Source organism: Mus caroli, chromosome 9, assembly GCF_900094665.2.
Source record: "Mus caroli chromosome 9, CAROLI_EIJ_v1.1, whole genome shotgun sequence".
In the NCBI taxonomy this organism is placed as follows: Eukaryota; Metazoa; Chordata; class Mammalia; order Rodentia; family Muridae; genus Mus; species Mus caroli.
The window spans coordinates 51,044,107-51,063,199 of record NC_034578.1 but is presented as its reverse complement, the minus strand read 5'-3'; the positions used below and the strand labels follow the sequence as shown (position 1 = coordinate 51,063,199).

At 44.3% G+C, this 19,093-nt stretch overlaps 1 protein-coding gene and 1 long non-coding RNA gene across 2 annotated transcripts in view; one reads left to right on the top strand and one right to left on the bottom strand.

The window, feature by feature from the left end:
* Gldn (gliomedin) overlaps nucleotides 1–19,093 on the bottom strand; it is a 48,917-nt gene that overhangs the window by 27,872 nt on the left and 1,952 nt on the right. The window lies entirely within an intron of this gene.
* The window catches only part of LOC110301210, a 29,552-nt gene continuing 20,407 nt past the window's right edge, over nucleotides 9,949–19,093 (top strand). The window contains exon 1 of the long non-coding RNA XR_002378695.1: nucleotides 9,949–10,080. This is a non-coding gene — a long non-coding RNA (uncharacterized LOC110301210). The remainder of the gene's footprint in view (nucleotides 10,081–19,093) is intronic.

Sequence of the window (19,093 nt, the reverse complement as noted above, 5' to 3'; positions counted from 1 at the left end):
TCTGGTACCAATTTGTCTTAGTTAGGGTTTCTATTCCTGCACAAACATCATGACCAAGAAGCAAGTTGGGGCGGAAAGGGTTTATTCAGCTTACACTTCCATACTGCTGTTCATCACCAAGGAAGTCAGGACTGGAACTCAAACAGGTCAGAAAGCAGGAGCTGATGCAGAGGCCATGGAGGAATGTTCATTACTGGCTTGCTTCTCCTGGCTTGCTTAGCTTGCTCTCTTATAGAACCCAAGACTGCCAGCCCAGAGATGGTCCTACCCACAAGGGGCCTCTCCCCCTTGATCACTAATTGAGAAATACCCCACAGCTGGATCTCATGGAGGCACTTCCCCAACTGAAGCTCCTTTCTCTGTGATAACCGCAGCCTGTGTCAAGTTGACACATAAAACCAGCCAGTAAATATGGAGACCCTACATCTAAAGTTCAAGAGCTAAGGATACGGGTCTGTGATAGAGTACTTGCCTAGAGGGAGGAGGCCTTACAGTCACTCCTTACGATAGCATCAAACTGCAAAGAAACCTTTGAAATACTGAAGTATATTTGATATGAGTGGTATCCTTCAGCTTCTGAGAAAACAGAGGGGAATCCCTCAGGAATCCAGTTTTAACTATGGTGATAAGCAGACTCCCAACATCTGAAAAACTTGCTATGTGAGCCTGAGTACTGAGCATGCTCTCCCTGACCAGGTCGGGAAGCACTGAGGAGGTATTTAAACTCTCAACGTGCTAGTAATCCATCAGCCAGTCTGGAGAGCTGAGCTAACTCAGCCCCCACTCCATGGAAAGTACTCCTCGCTGGCTGAGTTTCTCAGACCATGGGACACTGTCAGCTGGCTGGATAACTGACTGTCGGGGTCTCGATCACAGGGCTGAGCTTGATGTTCACCCTTCCAGGCACTGCTGACCTATTGTTCTCTGCTCTGCTCCCCAGAACCAAGTGTGATGGTCTCAGGTCCACTGGTTGCTATATGGGTAAAATGCAGAGTGTGGTGAACATGCTTTGCTTCATATAAGGCAATGGTATATGGACAAAAGCTTTAGTATGGTTCTACACTGGTATGTTTAAGATACCATGGTGTGTGGGTGGGGAAACATAACATGAGATGGAGGTGGAGGACCAGGTGGAAGAAACTGTACTAAGCTCAACATGCCATTTAATCTTTTCTTCATGGATTGTGCCTTCACTTCAATTACTTTTAGTGCTTTGGTCTGGAAGGAGGGCTTAGTGATTCCGAGCATTTGCTGCTCTTGGGAGGACTGAAGTTCAGTTCCCACACTTACTGCCTGCAATTCCAGATCCAGGGCATCCAAAATCTTCTTCTGGCTCTGGAGGCCTCTGGACTCAGGTGTGTGCATGCACACTGACACATATAGATACACACAATTAAAAGTAAAAAAACCAACCAAACAAACAACCCCCCCCCCAATCCCTTGGCTTGAAGAAAAGGCGATTTAGTTTCTTGAGTTGAATGAATCCGTTCATTAGGGGATCCAGAGGGAAACCCATCCTGTAGTGTGTGTGTGTGTGTGTGTGTGTGTGTGTGTGTGTTTTCCAACAGTATTTGTTGAGTGCTATAGAAAGAGGTTTTTGAGCTAATGAGTACACATCACACATTTACACAAATGTAGTAAAACTGAACTGTGCAAGAAATACAAGTGGGTTCTTTTTATCTGCACCCATAAATCCAGCCAGCTACAGGCTGAAAAGAATCCTGCTTGCACCGAAAATGTGCCGACTTCCTTTGTCATTCTCTGAATGATATGACAATCATGCACACAGCATTTATACTGTATTAGGCTTTATAAAGAATCTAGAGGTGACTTAAAGTAGACAAGAAGACATGCATAGGTTACATTCAAATGCTACACTATTTTATTTGAAGGGATTTGAGCATCTTATAAGTTTGGTATCTAAGAAGGGACATAGACGAAATCCCCTGAGGATGCTGGGTGTGGGAGTGATGTGTTCTACCATAGGATACGATCTAGAAATTAGCTAATACCTTGTAAATGTCTCAGGTGCCTCCACTGCCCAACAGCTCTCTCAACTGAAGCATATTGGGCAGTGCTCATTTCTAATAGTGTCCCTGTCTACTCAGGGCACACAGCCTGCTGGGAAGTGGGGGGCGGGGAGGTGAGGCTCAACTCCAGGCCCACTTTACTCTATAATGGCTTTGATAATTATCTTAACATGAACAGACCCCCCCCCCAAGGATTCACTGCATTTTAGTTATTTTTATAAGTGAATGTAATCAGCTGCACCATGACAAAATTTATTGTCTTTAAAAAATATATAATTGCCCATTGAGCAGACCAGAAAAGACTTCACAATGATTCATCTGTTGCCTGGGGGATCACAGTAGAAGCTGGTTTGCCACAGCCGAGCATCAATAGGGAAAATGAGCCTTTCTTCCTGACACTCATTATTGGTCTGGGACAAGCACAGCTGGAGACTGTGGGGAGGGAATTTTCATTTCCTGACTTATTGGCTTCATTTATGTGGTGAGTGTCAATTTACATGTTTTATAGGAAATTGTTTTAATCTTCTCAAAAATATTCTCTTAATAAACTTAGGCACCATAAAACTATATTTGAAATGAAACATTCTGTATGAAACTGTGGGTTCATAAAGCCAGAAGTGGCCCCCCAACACACACACACACACACACACACACACACACACACACACACACACACACAAACTGCCATTCAATGGAAATCTAAAAATTAAGAATCAAAAGTCACAAAATCTAGATTATCAAACTCAAGAGTTCTATTGGTATAGAGGGCTTCTTGGGTTTTGATTTAGGACTTGAGGGTATAGAAGTGAAAAAGGCCTTTGAAGCCATTACTCTGGGTGAGGCTCTGTCTACATCCCAGTTCCCGACCCCAGAGAGGTCATTGCCCTGGGCCAGTCATACTGTTTCACCACAGCTTTTTGCCAGCTCCACTGAGGGCTCCAATCAGGCTTTCCCTAACTCCTAGGTGAAAGGACCAACTCAATACTCCAGTGGCCTCACCTGGTTTTTTGTTTTACTTGGAAGCGCTATTAACAATGCTATGTTGTTTATGTATGGAGTTAGTCATCCCATGCTCCTGGTAGGAAAAGTATACAAGGCTTTCTGGATTGGAATTTTCATTGCAACATGGTTTGTGTAGCAAGATGAGGCAAACGACCTTAATATAACAGGTTTCATATTGATGACCTGTTATGTCAAAAACAATGTGATGGGTCAGAATATACTTTCTGGAAAAGTGGCTTTGGAGTACTGTTAAGTAAAAAAAAAGCAAATAATAGCCATGCAACATAACAATGAGCCCTGTCAGGGTACTTCTGAAGTTCTCCCATGCATACCTTTTCTTTGCTCAGTGGAATAGTGTTTAAATGCCAGCTGAGGGGGCTGGAGACATAGCTCAGTGGGTAGAGTGCTTGCCTACTTTGTAAGAACTCTGGTTTCCATTCCCAGAACTGTACAAAACCAGACTGGAGCACACCCTAATCCCAACAGCCTGGACTACATTGGATTCTGCCTCAACCCCCAAAATAAAAAGCCAATAAACATAGCTTAGTTCTATGCCTCTTGACAGCAACAACTCCTTAGGACTGTTCTCAATTGTGTAAGTTACTATGATGAGCATGTAAATGACCTAACAAAAGCTCCCAGGATCTGATAATTAGCCTGCCATTATCAGATTCCTTGGGCTGGAGACAAAAGAGCTCTAAGAATGTTCCTTACTGGTGTGGTTCAAAACCACAGATGATGAAAGACTACCCAGAGGTCTGAAGTTGTGGTCAGATAATCTGGACTCAGTCAAGAAAGGCAGGCTCTTCCACGTGGCCAGTGTGTGAAGAAATTCTGCAATTCCCAAAGGAACATGCAGTTTACCTTCGTTTAAAAATTAACAACAACAACAACAACAAAAAGATACTCAAGGCCAGCCATCTGTAGGCACCTAATGGAAACGGCAGCCCTACTTACTTCTTCCTCCCCAAACCTAACTTTAAACATAAATACCAAGTACTCTGTCCTTGGCAGCAAAAGCTGACAAAATTAAACAAAACAGAGGGAGATAAGCCAGTTTAAAGAGTGTCTTGCCTTCAAAGAGAATGTGTAGCTGTGTGTGGTGGTGCTCACCTGGTGTAGCAGGCAGGAGGTAGAGGTAGGAGGATTGCAAGTTCAGGCCACTTTAGGGGGAAGACATATGCTGGCGCATGCACGTGCGCACACACACACACGCACATACACACATGCATAGACACACACGCACATACACACATACATGCACACACACACACACGCACATACACACATGCACACACACGCACATACACACATGCACACACACGAACACGCACATACACACATGCACACACACACACGCACACACACACATGCACACACACACACGCACACACACACATACATGCACACACACACGCACATACACACACGCACACGCACATACACACATGCACACACATACATGCACATACACTCTTAGCAGAGTGAGGGGAGTCAGAATATTTATGTTTTAAAACTGTGGTAGGAGCGTTATAAAACTGAGACTGTGCAAATCTTTTTTTGATATGAAGTCTCTTAGCCTGTGAACTGTTTTCCATATTCATAATAAGCTCTTGAAATTCTAATTTGATGTGATGGAGCTGGCCTAAGGCTCAACAGTGCAACTCTGAGGTAGGTCTAGGTCCCAGCTGGTGTGGAGTCCTAGTCCCGTAAGAAAACCAGCTGGGCAAGTGAGCCTGGCCTGGTCATCTTCTGGTCCTTCATTCTGCTTGGGGTCCCTAGGAACCCAGGGGACTCCTCCTTCTCCCAAAGCAGTGCTGTCTACAGTGAGCTCTGTGGATGGCTGTCAGCTCTGCAGCGCGGCTCTTCCTGACAGGGACTGGAATAGCAGTGTGAGGAAATTCAAGAAATATTTGCTCAGTTGCTGGAAAGAATGCATCCTTCACCGCTTACACCACGCTTTCCTTATGAGAAGTTAACACTGGTGCTGTTAGAGTTCCGAGGGTCATACCCTAAAGCCTGCGCTTTCCTTATGAGAAGTTAACACTGGTGCTGTTAGAGTTCCGAGGGTCACACCCTAAAGCCTGCTCTTTTGCCCAAACTGAGGGCTTTATTTCTTTATTAATGCCACAGTCTTTCTCTAGTTCCCAGACTGGCCCTGAAGTCACAATCTTCCTGTCTCAGTCCCCAGGTGTTGTGGCCCTATGTCTGCTTGTGTGCATCAGAGCAATGAAAACATGAGGGGGTGGGGAGAGACAGGGGGATTGTGTTGGGGAGCTGGAGAGATGGCTCAGTGGTTAAGAGCACTGACTGCTCTTCCAGAGGTCCTCAGCTCAATTCCCAGCAACCACATGGTGGCTCACAACCATCTGTAATGGGATCCGATGCCCTCTTCTGGTGTGTCTGAAGACAGCTACAGTATTTTTTTTTTAAATGCAAGTGAGACTCCAGTGTTCTTTTGTTTGTTTGTTTTGTGTGGCTGTTGTATGGAGTGGGAGGGGAGGAGGTGAATGGAGGGCCTCACACTCGCTTCCCAAGCTGTATGCACACACATGGTGTGTGCGCACCTCCACACGCAGATTTCAATCTAGAATTCTTACTCAACACAATTTTGTAAAACGAAGAAAAAGAAATTCCTGAGAAGACCAGTATAAGACAGAAACATATCTACTTAGAAGGGGAACATTGAAGAAGAGATAGATAAAGCTAAAACTTACTCTCCTTTGAAATAAAGAGAGAAAATAAAGACATACAGTGAGTCGCAGGAAAGCGCCTATGGTTCTTGCATGTAATATAACTGAATCCTCCTGTTACCTTACAGCTTATGCATTTCTATGTTTGTCTTCAGAGCACTGGTTCTCAACCTTTCCTAATGGTGACCCTTTAATACAGTTCCTCATGTTGTGGTGACCCCAACCATAAAATTATTTTGTTGCTACTTCATTAACTATAATTTTGCTACTGTTATGAATCATAATGTAAATATCTGATATGCAGGATATCTGATAGGTGACCTCTGTGTAAGGGTCATTTGACCTCAAAAGGGGTCATGACCCACAGTTGAGAACCACTGCTTTGGAGGCTGAAGGACCTGCTGAAGGTCACACTGCTAACCAGCCTGGTGGTCAGGGTGAAGACACCGTCCAATCCCAGTGATGATGATCTGGGAGGTCAGGTCATACAGAAACCTGCCGTTTGAATATTTAGCCTTTTGTGTGGTATGTGATGGGGACTGAACCTGGGACATGTGCCTATAAGTTACATCCCCTTCCCCTGAGATAATTAATAGATTTGTAAAGCTCTTTTCTCGTGGAAAAGAGAGTTCTCCCCAGAATGAAGGTGTTCTTCTTTTTCTGAATAAGTTCTTCTACCGGTTTCTCTTTTGGAAGAGGTCACATTCAGTTGGCAAGCATGCCCAGTATCCTCCCGTTTCGGAATCAGTCCACTTCTGTCCTTTCTCATTTGTCTTTGATGCCCTCAGACCCCTGACTGATCAGATCTGGAGATACGACTTCTTTTCCTTCTGTTTAGCCACCACATTCCTTTTGGTAGTTTTAGACTGTAGATTTTCCTCTCCACTCTAATGCTACCATCCTGACCACAAACAAGTCTTTTCTTGCCTAGATTAATATAATAACTTCCTAGCCTCCTTCTTGCTTTGAGCCCATGCACACATCTTCGACCACAGCATCTCTCTTCCTGGAAAGCTATCTTCTTCTTCTTTACGACTTCCTCTGACAAGGGGACTCCGGCAGCTTCTAATTGCTCACTGGCTTCATTCTTAACAGTGAAAATTAAAAAATTTTCAAGCCTAGCCAGCCAACCTTGATTCCATGTCTCCTGCTCAAGGTCTCCAGTTTAGGGGGTGCCTGGCCTGGCTCCTTCTCTCTCACTGTTGTCAGTCCGGTCCCTAGACACTCAAATCAGGATTTGCACTTTAAGCGTTATCTTCTCCTTCTTGCCCAGACTCATAAAACTGTCCTTCCATAACAGCAGCGATTTCTTTCATTGTTAGGGCTTAAACTCAGAGCCTCCGCACACGGCACACACTAGTGTATGCTCTGTTGGCAGCTCTGAGCTCGTCTCTTCCCAATGGGTCCCATCCTCATCAAAAAACAATAAGTGATTTTTTTTTTAAACAATCTTTTTATACCAGTGTTCCCTAAAGGGAGAGGGCATTTCTTCTAATGAACGAGATTCTAGACTCTTCCCATCACTGCCGAGTTACTGTAAGCAACACACTGTAGAGGTGTTCTGGAGCCCCTGCTCAGCATTGTACCTTGGGCTCAGTTACCCATCACTCACTTCTGGTCCTCTCCGGGTCTTAGCTAGAGCCGAGGAAGAGCTCCCAAAGTTCCCAGCAGTTCAGGGAACACAAGAAACTTTCTCAGTAGCAAATGAAGAGATCACTGTGTTGCCTTCAGAACAAACTTCACAAATTGCATTTTGAAAGATCTTCCGCTGGTCTTTTTGTTTTAACTTTACCTTTCAGTAAGGAAAATTGTGTCCTGAACTTTAGTTAAACTAGAAGTAAATTATATCTATTTAAGACGTGGAGCTGTTAAAGCTTGAAGATCGACATAAAAGCAACTAATGAGCTTGGAAAATGCTCTCCTTTTTTTTGGTGGCAGAATCAAAACCTGAAAGCTTCAGCTCCCTTCACACAATGTGACCTTTAGTCTGCAGATAAAAATGCGTGTAAATTATGCTTGAATGTCAACTAGATTTAGCCAAGGATTTTTTTTTTGATGGTGGGGGTGGGGTGAGGGCCACGAGGAATGTAGAAGGAAAAAAAAATGTCTTAGACTTAAAAAAAAATTTTTTTTTAAACCACGTAAGTGTGTTCTTTCAATGACTACTATTCTGGTGACTCCCTCCTTGGTAACAGACCGTATCCTGGGGTACACAAGACCCCTCCCCCCAAGAAAGAAGTTATCCTTTTTTTTTTTTTAAGAAGTATTCACTTCTCTGTCTTCCCTTCAGATTTTTTTGATTTTCCAAATGAAAGCATGAATACTTTTGTTTGTCTGTTTTTTGAATGCCAGTAATAGGAACCAGCAGGAGCTAACAGTCGAAGAGACAGACAGGAAAAAATAAAATAACAGTGGCTTTCAGAGGTATTCTACCTGTCATTGTATCATACAGAAGGGTAGGGAGCCGGGAAGTCCTGCATCTTGAAGTCTGTCTTGCTGCCATATGAAGGTTAATTCTGATTTGCTATTTATTTATTTGCTTATTTTGGGAGGTTATGGGGATGAAACTAGGGCCTTTTGCATGCTAGGCAAACATCTACCATTTAGCTACAGCCCCTGACCTCTGTTGTACTGGAATTGACATAAAGACAGGTTATTTTGATGGCAATCTAAGCTTCTTGAGGCCACATAGTTTCCCAAGGTAGCAGCTGATAAAAGTAGAATACAGGCACCTGGGATGCTGAAGGAATTTGGGAGCAGATAGTAAACTCAGAGCTCAGGGCAAGAGGGCTCACAATTACATCATACTATGGCTGTTTTCCCATCTCCCGCCTCCCAGTTGTTACATTGAAGTAATGTGCTAGCATCAAGAAATGACAAGAGCCAGTGTGGTGGGCTTGGGGGCAATGAGGACACAAAAGCAAAGCGTCACAAGTGAAGTCAACGTCCTTATAAAAATAAAATGGGTGTTTTGTTTCATTTGAGACAGAATCTCACTATGTAGCCCTGGATGCTCTAGAAACTCACTCTGTAGACCAGCATTGTCTCCAACTCAGAGATCTGCCTGTCTCTGCCTTCCAAGTGATGGGATTAACGGTGTGTGCTACTACATCCAGCAATGATTCAAAAATGAGGACTCAGAAAGTACTTCTGAGGTCTTTAGAGGATGTTGAAGACCCAGCTATTAAAGTTACAGTCCATTGTGTCTGGATAGTTGCAAAATGGAAGATTCTCTTTCTCAGCAGGACTTCCCCTTCTTTGCCTAACCTTGTCTCTAAACACAGATACCTGACCATATCTGGAGGATGGCCCTGCCCGGAGTTTCCTGTAAGTGCTGCACATAATATCTTCCTGCCGTATGATAACTAGGTACCATGTTATGACCAATCAGCTCTTTCCATTCATAGCTCTAAGAGCCCATATGTACTCTTCCCCTGGAACCATAACTATAAACTGGGATGTGGTCTACCAGACACTGAGTATGCTGGCATGTAGAACCTAGACTTTCCCATTACTCTGGGCTGTGAGAAGTAAATTTCTGTTGTTTAAAAGAACCCAATCTCTGGTATTTTGTTACAGGTGCCTCAATAGACTAAGGTAGTGCCTATTTTTGGCTTGTTTGTGGACCTGGGAATTAAACTGAACATAGGGCTTTTCACATGCTTGGCTCAAGCTCTACCACTGAATGTCATCCCCAGCCTAGGGATTTGAATGCAAACTTACTGAAGACCTGACTCTGATACTAGGTCCTGCTCTCATATTAGCTTCAACATTCCGAGAAACTGCATGAGACAGGTATTGCAGATGAGTACACAGAGGCTTGGAGAAGTCAAAGATGCCCAAGGTTACCCAGCTACCCAGCTGAAAATCCACTTGACTTCCATGTCCACTGTGTTCTTTCCTAAATACTTCAGGGGTCATTTAGGCATACAGTTTAGATAGGGACCTAATAGTGAAGGAAGGATGCTGTATTGCTCAAATTTTGGGCGGGTACATGATGGCTGACAACACAGCAGGGAGCTGAAGCCTGTCACAGGGAAATCTTGGGACAGTGGCCCTGGGAGAATCTGTGGGCTGAGAACCATCCTTTGACAAAGATTCCCTTGTCAAGCATCCTCAGCCTGTGATGTAGTGTGGTTGGTTTCAGGTGGGCTGATCTGTGGGCTTGTTGTCCCCCCAGTGTGAAGAGGCACTTTTTAGGGTTTATGTGGCGTTGAGTTGGAGATGGTGAGGGCAAAGCCGAGAAGAGACGATTCAATGGGCTCTACAAGGCAGTGTTCTGGTTGGAAGGCTCAGCAGGCTTACTCCTACTGCCTCTGCTGCTTTGGCTGGAAAGAGACCAGACCAACCATGAGGTAGGCTTTACTAAGTTCCTTTTAATAGCTCTATGGGAACAGGTCCACATGGCTTCCTGCCATCCATTTGGTCAACACCATTTCCCTATTCTCATGGCTCCAGAAGTGCAGTCCCGACCCACTATTTTTTTTTTCCATATGTCCTTAGATGACCATGGCAATTTTATATAGCTGCACCACAGATGCCATTAGCAGACCTTCTGCCACCAAATCCACAAATGCTTGAGTCTCTGTGTAAGATGGCATAGTATTTGCATATAAGGTGTGGATGTCTTCCTACATACTTGAAACCATGTCTAAGTGACTAGTGAAAGAAAAAAACCCTACAAATTTAATACAGAAACAATTATTTTCAGCCAGATATGGTGACACATGTCTGTAACACTAGTACTTCAGAGGCATAAGCAGGTGGATCACAAAGTTCAAAGCCACCCTCAGCTATTAAGTTGGAGACCAGCTTTGTTACAGGAGACCTAACTCAAAGAATAAAATAGAATAAGCAGGGCTGGAGAGATGGCTCAGTTGGTGATGTGGCTGTTGAACAAAGGTGAATCTGAATTTGGATTCTCAGTACCTACAAAAAGCTGGACCTGTCTTAAAAAGAATCGGGAGTAGGGAGTGACAGGGAAACATGCCTGACAGCATCCTCTGCCTCTCACGTATGTGCACATACATGTGCGTGCATGCAACACTTGTACGCACACAGAAAGACAATAAGATGGAGAGCAACTGAGAGAGAGAGAGAGAGAGAGAGAGAGAGAGAGAGAGAGAGAACCCTCAATTATTTTTAATGTGTGCTGGATTGCATCTGTAGCTGTGGAACTGATGGATATAATAGAATGAAGTGTCCCAACACTATGTTTTCTTAGTGCCTATGCAAAGTTAGGTGTTCACAAAGAAGGATCTGAAGGCTGTAGTGAAGGGGTCAGCTCTCCAGTCTTCCTCTGCATACTAGCATTACCTAAGGCACAGCCAGATTTACGGGAGTTGCTCGAAGTATTAAGACCAACAGACAAAATTCTAGCAGAGATGTTACTTCAAGTTCTCACTCCACCATTAAGGAGAGCTCCTGACATCCGAACTACCCACAGAGTGCCAGGTTTTCTCTAATAACACTTCTCTGGCACAAATGCCACCCCGAAGATACAGAAACCCATTTGCCAAGTCTGCATGTGGCTTTTTATTTTGGCTACCCTCTTTTGTATGCTCTTGTATCAGGCTAATCTCTAATCATGTCCCTTCCTTATGACGGGAGCTCCTGGGGTATTTGTTATCTCCTCAACTGAACAGGGCAGAATCGTAAGAGGGCAGACATTTGGGGTTAGTAAATGCTTAGAATCTGTCTCAACATGGACTGCTCCTGATCTGGGAAGGCAGTAGCTTGGCTCAGCCTAGGCCCCACCTCCTGAGTGCAGCCACACCCTCACAGTGGCTCTGTCTTGCAGTCAGGGGACTATGCTGACTTAGCAGCTTGGGTTCACCAACCCCAGCACTTCCCCAGGAATGATGGTTAGTGCGGGGTCAGCACACTTCAGTAAAGCTATGCACTGGCAATGTTAGGGTCTGACACCTTCTTCTGATGACCTCTGTGGGAACCTGCACTCAGTGTGCACATAAAACCTAGACACACACACAGATGCACACAGACAGACAGACACACTTAAAAATAAAATAAATCAAGCTGAACCAAACCAAATGCCAGAAATCACTTCTACCTAAATTCTAACAATCATATTAGTGGTTACCTCCCCAGCCCCCCCCCCAAGTATTCTGAATCAGGCTTGTAAATAACAAGGCTGTGATCAAGTTAAATAAATCAAGTTTGTTTAAAACCACCCAAGACACAACTGTTACACTTAGGACTCTGGATGTGCTAAGATGGCCTCTAGCAATGTGAATGTTGTTTAGTCAAAATTGTTCCAACTAACTCCCCTCCCTCCCTCCCTCCCTCCCTCCCTCCCTCCCTCCCTTCCTTCCTTCCTTCCTTCCTTCATTCCTTCATTCCCTCTTTCCTCCCTTCCTCCCTCCCTCCTACCCTCCCTTCTTCCTTTCCTCCCTTCCTCCTCCTTGCTCTGCTGTCAATATTTAAAACTTGAGATATTTCTTATGAAAAGTCAGATGTTTTTACTTCTCCTGAAAACAATTAAGAGTGGCCTCTGATTCTTGCATGGCTGCCATCAGCAAGCATTTGCTGTGTGCTTCAGTCAGGGCATGTGCTGCAGTAAATGAGTTCCCCAAAGCCACATGTTGGGAACCAACCCCTCAAATTCTTTTGTTACTTGTATTTGGAAGTTGGGACTTAGGGAGGTGATTAGGATCAAATGAGGGGTCTTCTCCCCCATGACTACATCAGCATCACTATAAGAAAAAGATCTGAGCTAACAGCCTTGTGGTGCCTTGCCACGGATGACGGGATGACAGATGACGTGTCAGGAGTTCTCTGGATCCAGCACCCATGTTCCTGGACTTATGTAACTATGAGCCAAATAAGGTTTGATTATTACAAACTACCTGCTACGGGTGTTTTGTTATAAGAGCAGAAAATGAGCTAAGAACCTGGGGTTGTCATAGGGGCGGATGTGCTCAGGGGCTGCAGACTCGTTCGTTACCTGTGCTTTGTGGGCCTTTTCATCCATGTCAAGAAAAGAGTATGTCAACCAAATACTCAGAAACAACACAGAAAGCTAAATAATAATGAAAAGATCATTTTCACCCTCTGTAAGTTTTTTTTTTCTATTTATTTTCCATTTTCTTAGGTACAAGGTAAAACAGTACACGCTTTTTCTGCCTAATTTCCTTTGCCTGGACTGCATCTGGGGATTAGTTCAAGCAGACAGAGAATCGCCTCGTTCTTGTTACACTGCTCCTTATCAGTGCTGTGGGGCAGCTTCTTACATGATGGATGAACGTGGTCATCATAGCCTTTTGTAGTCACAGAGATTCTGCAACTACTGACTAACAACATGCCACTCATGGGCATGGTAATCTATTGTGTAAGATATGCTCTCATGAATGAGACTGCGGGGTCAAAGGGGAAATGTCGTCTCAATTTTTCTAGATCTGCCAAATTGATTTCCTCGTGGGCTGTGTCGTTTCTCACCCTAACAGCGGGACAAGAGCCGGGCTATTTCCCTTCAGCTTCCTCGGCGGCACAGGGTGAGGTCAAACTTTTATTATCTAGTCATGGCAAATAATAACTAAGATAACTGGGGCTGGAGAGATGGCTTAGTGGGTAAGAGAACTCGTTCTTGCAGAGGACTCAGGTTTGACTCCCAGCACGCGCAAGGCAATTCCAGTTTTAGGGGATGCAATGCCTTCTTCTGACTTTGCGGGTACCAGGCGTACGCATGGCGCACAGACATACATGTGGGCAAAACACTCATACATGTTAAACAAAACAAATACATTTTTTAAAAACTGATTTTCTCCAACGTGTTTAAGAGACATTTGGGGGCAGGAACTGGGGGGGAAATGGTTTAAGCAAGGACAGGAGAAAGGGGGACAAGTGGCTGAGGCAGGGTGTTACCAAGTGTAAGGATGTAAGAAGAAGCCTTATGGGAACATAGTACTTCATAAGCTAATAAAAATATAATGTAAAACACTTAAATAGGACTATCATGAATGGGTGGCCAATGCTTTCCCCAAGACATGGGTTATTAAATGAAAATCCAGTCACAGGATGCTTCCATGTAAATTATTAGTCAAGGAGGCCCCAGAGGCACCCAAACCACAGACCATCGCCGTCACTCTTGTTATCCCTCCATAACCAGACAAGACCCTACGGCTAAAGATAGCATACCCTTTGGCTACAGGATTTTTGAACTAATCTGGCAACTTCCTATCTGTCCTCTAGCTTTCCCTGTACTGGGAAGCACTGGACAGCAGAGGGAAAAGTCCTCAGTGGTCTCACCAGCACTAGGCCCTGCATGCTACAGTATCAACTTACCAGGCAAGGTACAATAATGACACACACACACAATGGGGTTGACTAACTGCTTTCTGATTTGATCTGAGACCTGCTTCCAAAAGGGAATTCATGCCTGAGACCCACGGCAAGGGAGACCATTCACCTATTGAATATTTATGTTCATACCCACCGTTTACTGCTGCTCTCAATCCTGGTCAGAGAAAAGTATTTTTATGTGTATGGGTATTTGGCTCACATATATGTCTGTGCAGTATACACACGTAGTGCCCACAGAGACCAGACAAGGTCATGAGCCCCCTGAAACTGGGGTTACAGGTCGTGAGCAACCCCGTGGGTGCTGGAAACAGAATCTGCAGTAAGTGCCCTCAACTGCTGAACTGTCCTGTTAGCCCCAAAGAAATCTTTCTGCAGTGGATGGCAGGTAATAAAAAAACAAAACAAAACCAAAGGGAAAAAAAATCTTCCAACTGTTCAAAGTCTTGAGAATAAGTGATATTTGAGAATTAGTGGTAAGTGGGACATATCGATCAATCTCACCAAGGCTCACAGAACATGGAAGAAGAGGGGACAGAACGTTAGAACCAGAGGATGGGCAGTGTTAGGTATCACACCAGATTGGAAAAATAAGTTATAAAGAGACTTTATAACTGCTCTTAAGTATGGTGGAGGAAAAGGTTTATGTAGATATGAAGGTGAGCAAGCCAGAGGAACCTGGGTGAGTCCAGAGTGAACATGGACAGACTGATCCACCCTGTGAGAATAGATGGGGAGGAGAGAGGTGAAAGCCAGGAGATGAGGAAACAAAGGTAAGGTGGGGGGTGGGGGGTGAGAGAGGTAGAAGGGGTGGGGCAGTGTAGCCAAATGGCTGGATTATATAGGGAAGAGCCGCTGAAGGCCCAGCCCCTGGGCTGGAGAGTTCAGGGTAGGCTTTGATCGGAACAGAGAGAAGCTGGGAGAACCCTGCAGTCAGAATCTGCTTTGATATGTTAAATAGAAACCTCAGCCATTTGTTCCCTGTTTGAGACCTAGAGGTAGAGCTGTGAATGCTGCCTTCTGAACTTTCTAAGTCCTTTGCACCCTGAGCTCTCTGCAGCCACAGTTACTCACACAAGATCAAGCCAATGGGATCTGTTAACATTGTAGCAAGAAGCACTCACGGACTCAGTGAGTTACAAAGGAAAACAGAATAGAGCAGGAAGGTGAGGTTGGGAGGTACTGAGTGTGTCCAGGGAAGTGAGAAGGTGGAATGAAACTTACATTTTTACTTCCCACGGAATTCTGTTATTGTTATTATAAGTTATCAGCAACTTTTCTTGGGTTTTCCAGGTAATAATATAATCTAATGAGAGCCAGACTTTCACTTCTTAACACATATTTGACTACTTTCTTTTGTCTAGTTTCTCTGGCTAATCCTAGGACAAACTGAGCCACCTATAGCAATGGTCGACAGGGCTCTTGGGATGATTGCCAGTGAGTGGAAAGTTGGTTTTGAAGGCAAGAGATTCTCATTATATTTTACCTTGTTAAGACAGCATCTATTGATTTGCATTATAATGTTATACGTTAAAAAGTATTGGAGAGATGGGTCGGTGTTTAAGAACACTTGGTGGGACCCTGGTTGGGTTTCCAGCACCCAAATGGTGGCTCACAACCTTCTGTAACTCTATTTCCAGGGTGATCTGAAGCCTTCTTCTGACTCCCAGGCAAACACATGGCACATACACATACATGCAGGTAAAATGCATACCATAAAATAAACCTTTAAAATTATAGAAAATTGGGGAACGGTGTCATGTGGCTTTAATCCCAGCACTTGGGAAGCAGAGGCAGGTGGATCTCTGAGTTGAGGTTGAGGCTGGTCTGGTTGACAAAGCAAAATAAAACGGTTAAGAGCACTGCCTACTCTTCCAGAGAACCCTAGTTTTCAGCATGGTGGCTCACAGCTGTCCGTAGCTCCAGTTCCAGAGGATCAAACACCCTCACACAGACATACATGCGGGCAAAACACCAGTACACATGAAATAATTTTTTAAATATATAGAAAATATATTAAACCAAGAGCTAGGTATGGTAAAATCAGTGCTTAGGAGACTCAGGCAGATAGAGGGATATCTGAAGGCTAGCCTATGACATAGTAAAGCCCTCTCTAAAATAGCAATCTGGGGTAGGTCTTAAACTCTATCATATGCCCCATGTAGTATCAGAAAGTTATTTAATTATTCTTATCTTCCTTGATAAATTATTTGGATTTACTTATAGAAAAAAATGTAGCTTTCTTATTAGAGAAGTATCCAGACTTTTGAATGATATCTCAGGTGTGGGAGTGTGCTTGGTACCCACGGCTAACATTGCTATGGAGTTATAGTCATCAGCCTCTGTGCATTGCAGGTTTTCTATGCTACTTGGATTTTTTTTTTTAATGAAAGTTCTTCTGGATGCTCTAGATTTGGGGTCAGAGAAGATAACAGAGTAAAGGTACCAGGGCATCAGTAAGATATAAAGAAAGAGGAGCTAGGAGAAGGAGGGGCAGGAGAAGAGGGATGAGCATAGAGAGACGTGGGGAGGGGAGGCAGATTGATTCTGCTGGAAGAGATTACCAAAGGTTGTGGGAAAGAGAAACGAGGCAGCAGTGTGCCCCCTACAGGACAGGAGGAGGTAGATCAGTGCTCATCCTTACCATGGATTCCTGTGTCCCTTCTCCTCTTTCTGGCCAGGTGCTCCCCTAGTTATGCCTACTGTCCCACTCAACACCTTTCCTCCAAAACATTCCCTTGCTTTAAAAAAAATCATTAATATGCCTGTATATGCCAAATTAACTGTACTTCAGCAGTAATTACTGATTTTTCTTTTAAAAAAATAAAAAAGTCATTTACAGCTACCAACCAGTGTGTACAGATCAGAAAGCCCATGCTGAGTGAGCTGCGTGCTTTTTGTTTTAGCCAAAAGCACAGAAACAACCCACAAGGAAGGAAGCTAGTCTTGGATAAACCGGCCACTCTGGAAGGTTATTTGAAAATGCTGGCATTAATCTGCATAGAGCTTGCTTCTTGTCCTTAGATCTCCAACATAAGGGTCTGAGCCTGAGGCCCTGGGATGGTCCACAGATCTTACACTCAAGATCTGATACTATAGAAAAGGGCCCTGGGGGTGGATGGGTATTTCAATCATAAGAAGTAGACATGTCTACTTCCATGATTTATTCTAGAGTCTTCTCTTAACTGTTAAGACTTCCTAAGACCTAACAAGTCTACTTGAGATGCCCAGAGATTTTTTTCTTTGTAACAAATTGGTTTCTTGAAGAGAAAATTTGTGAGGATAAGAAGTATATTGCTAATATAAAGCAAAACAGACAGACAGACAGACAGACAGACAAAGGCATTTCAGCAGTGAAATTGGCTCCATTGCTTAAAGCAAGGCCTGGTGGGAACAGAAAGCATTTAAACCAGATACCCGACTATCCTCGGGACCTCATATCAATCTCCTGTCTGCCAGTAAGGGACCTCTCCATCCCAGGCCACACCTCAGACCGATCCACTTGGAATAATATCTAGGGTGGATTCAGGCACTGATAAGGTTTCAGGTGTCTCTGATGACTCTAGGGTTCTAGGACCTCCGTACTCAAAATGTGGCCCTTAAACCTGCAGCACTGGTATGGTAGACACTTGTTTGCCATGCAGAATTTCATACCTTAGACCCGAGAGTGGGTCTTAACCTCTACATCACGACACCCATGGGGGGGGGGCACATATCAGATATTTACATTAGGATTCATAACAGGAGTAAAATTACAGTTGTGAAGTAGCAACAAAATCATTTTATGGTTGGGCGTCACCACAGCATGAAGGGATTGAAAGGTCTCAGCATTAGGAGGGTTGAGAACCACTGTCCTAGACCATATGAATCGAAACCTGCACTGCCCAACGTGCCCAGGATACTTATGTGCACTGTGGGGTTGCAGTGTTCTTAGAGCATGTATGGCACCCCCGACTACTTCCATGAAGACATGATGAGAGGTGCTCACACTTATCAGTGTGACCACTATATTCTGCTCTTGCTGCATCTCCCTCAGGGACTCAAAAAGGTCTCAACAGACGCAGCACTGCAGATGTGAGGTCAGCGGGGGGTGCTGCTAAGCTGCTCGCTGCAGTTTCTGTGCTGATCTGTAACAGCAGCAGGTGTTCAGAGGGACCTGGGAAATGAGCTCTTTCTCTGGTTAGTGACTGAAAGGGCTGCAATTTGGATCCAAACCACCTACCTTAAACGCAGGATTGGAGGTAGAAAGTGTTGTTGCTCAGGTGCATCTCTCTTGGAAGGTTTTTAAAAACCCTTAAAATGCAGAATCAAGGGCCAAAAGAGTGCCCTAGGGTTCCCCCAGCGAGTCCTCTTCATCTTACAGAGAGGCTGGAGTTTCTGAAATGTTTGCTTAGGCTTCATTTTTAAATTTTTACTTGAGTGAAAATGTGAGGCTAGAAATGGAAAGCTCGACCTTTCTCAGACTAGGTATTTGGAGTGTGTGGTGTTTGTTGTCCTAAAAGCCTTTCAACTCACACACAGTCGTTGAAAGCTTCTTTAGTAACAGCACATGTTTAAAGTAGACTTCTCTTCAAATACATAGGATTCCAAAGTATGGCTCACTGGACTTGGAGGGTCAATTGGACATGTTCTAATTATAAAGTGAAATAAGGCCATGGCTATTGGAGCAGATGAAAGGGGAATGGGAAATGGAGGGGGCCCAGGGCAGGGGGGTGGGGGTGGGGGACGTGACCTAAGTGTAGCTAGCTGTTAAAGAGCCACTGGATGCAAACCAACCAAAACGGAACACCCGAAAACTGGAAAAAAGGAGGTTTTTCTTTAAAAGTCTTTGCTTTAGACTAGTGTTTCTCAACTCTCAGGAAGGGAATTGCTTGGAGAATGTAGAGAGGCCCAGGGGTGTTGTGGCACAAGTCTGTAATTCTGACACCAAGGCGGGGGTGGGGGGTGGGGAAGAGCTGAAGTCCAAGGTCACCCTTGGCTACAACAGCCAGTTGAAGGCCATCCTAGGTTACATGAAACTGTCAAAGGAAGGAAGGGAGGGAGGGAGGGAGG